Source organism: Rana temporaria, assembly GCF_905171775.1.
Source record: "Rana temporaria chromosome 13 unlocalized genomic scaffold, aRanTem1.1 chr13a, whole genome shotgun sequence".
In the NCBI taxonomy this organism is placed as follows: domain Eukaryota; kingdom Metazoa; phylum Chordata; class Amphibia; order Anura; family Ranidae; genus Rana; species Rana temporaria.
This window is the reverse complement of record NW_024404494.1, coordinates 170,001-172,637: the sequence shown is the minus strand read 5'-3', so window position 1 is coordinate 172,637 and position 2,637 is coordinate 170,001.

Here is a 2,637-nt window from a genome sequence, read left to right as displayed (position 1 = left end):
TGTGTACGCACATCAGACCATCAGGCCACTTAAGCGGTGAACCGATGAAAACGGTCCGTCGGACCATTCTCATTGGATGGATCGAACGGTGTGTACGCGGCCTCAGTGTTGTAAAAGTTGCCGTTATAGCATCCTTTTTATTTCTCACACATGAGTCTTGTGCCGCGTACACACGATAATTTTTCGGCATGAAAAAAACGTTGTTTTGCAAAAACGTCATTTAAAATGATCGTGTGTGGGCTTCACATCATTTTCAGGTTCTGAAAACGGCACATTTTTTTTTCGAACATGCTGCATTTTTTAACGTCGTTTTAACCACTTGCTTACTGGGCACCATATACCCCCTCCTGCCCAGGTGAAATTTCAGCTTTCGGCACTGCATCGCTATAACTAACAATTGCTGCGGTCGTGCGACGTGGCTCCCAAACAAAAATTGACGTCCTTTTTTCCCCACAAGTAGAGCTTTCTTTTGGTGGTATTTGATCGCCTGTGCGGTTTTTATTTTTTGCGCTATAAACAAAAAAGTGAGACAATTTTGAAAAAAATACAATATTTTTTACTTCTTGCTATAATAAATATCCCAATTTAAAAAAAAAAAAACATTTTTTTTTCTCAGTTTAGGCCGATACGTATTCTTCTACATATTTTTGGTAAAAAAAAAAAAAATCGCAATAAGCGACTGGTTTGCGCAAAAGTTATAGCGCTTACAAAATAGGGGACAGAATTATTTTTTTTTAATTATTTTTTTTTTAATAGAAATGGCGGCGATCTGCGATTTTTAATGGGACTGCGACGTTATGGCGGACACATCGGACACATTTTTGGCGCCATTCACATTTATACTGCGATCAGTGCTATAAATATGCACTAATTACAGTATAAATGTGACTGGCACTGAAGGGGTTAACACTAGGGGGTGAGGAAGGGGTTAAATGTATTCCCTGCATTGTGTTCTAACTGTGGGGGGGTGACCGATCTGTGTCTCTATGTACAAGGGACACAGATCGGTCTCCTCTCCAGAGACAGCACCGCTGTCTCTGTGTAAAACGGCAATGAGAGATGATCGCATATGTTTACATATGAGATCCTCTCTCATTGGCCGCACAGATCGCCTCGCGTACGGCCACTCTGATTGGCCGTTCGCGGCGATCTGTAATTGGCTGTGTCCGAGGGACACGGCCAACACAGATTTTCCCCGCAGCGCGCTCTGGAGCGCGCGCGGGGACCGCCCTAAGGGGCGGCCGTCAATTGACGGCAGTTTGGAAATTGGGATCCGCACTGTAGCCGTCAATTGACGGGAGGCGGATCCCAAGTGGTTAAACTGTGTCATTTTTTGGGTTGTAAAAAATGATCGTGTGTGGGCTAAAACTACGTAAAAAAAACAGCGCATGGTCAGAAGCAAGTTCTGAGACGGGAGCGCTCGTTCTGGAAAAACTACCTGTCATAATGGAGATCGCACATTCATCACGCTGTAACAGACAGAAAAGCGCAAATCGTCTTTTTCTAACAAGGAATCAGCTAAAGCAGCCCAAAGATGAATGGAACTTCCCCTTTATAGTGCCGTCGTACGTGTTGTACGTCACCGCGCTTTGCTAGAGCATTTTTTAAAAACGATGGGGTGTGGGCAATGTCGTTTTAATGATGAAGTTGGCAAAATGTTGTTTTTTCGACATGCTGAAAAATGATCGTGTGTACGCGCCATTAGAATGCACCTAACCAAAGACTCATGCCACGTACACACGACCGTTATTCATGTCATGGAAAAAAAACAAAGGTTTTTTTTTTGACGTGATTGCTCTGTTTCCAGAGCTCTCTAAAGTAAGCTGAGTTGCACAAGCCCCCCACCCAAAGTGACTCCCATCACAGAAGGTTCTGTCTTTACTATAACCATCCGATCAGTCTCAGTGTTGTAAAAGTTGCAGTTATAGCATCCTTTTTATTTCTCATACATTGAGTCTTAGAATGCACCTAGCCAAAGACTCATGCCGCGTGCACACGACCGTTATTCATGTCATGGAAGAAAAACGTGATTCCTCTCAAGCCTGCCTTGCATACACACGATCGTAAAAAAAATGCTCGGTGACGTACAACGGCACTATAAAGGGGAAGTTCCATTCAGATGGCGCCACCCTTTGGGCTGCTTTTGCTGTTTTCATGTTGCTCATTTCGTTGAGTCTGGCATGTAATGGGGCACAGTGAGTCTGGCATGTAATGGGGCACAGTGAGGCATGTAGTGGCACAGTCTGGCATGTAATGGTGGCACAATCTGGCATGTAATGGCACAGTGAGGCGAGGCATGACTAGTAGGAAGGGGGTAGTCTTATACCGGCGAGTATATCCCAAAACCAACATTTTAGCTGGAAAATTAGGGGGTTGTCTTATACGCCGGCAAATACGGTATGTGTGTATATATATATTATTATTATTATTATTTTTTTCCTTTTATTTCATTGTAACTGGGGTTCCTCTGTTAGCTATTGTAGAAAAAAAAAACGCAAAGCAGAAGGGATTATCTTGTGTCCAGTAATGCTAATGGCATCTGACAGTATTACTTAATAAATGCTCCAGCTGCGGGCGTGTGCAGTCTGTATTGGCGGCATTATACCCGCTCCTCCATCTGTCAGACGCCACCCTTTT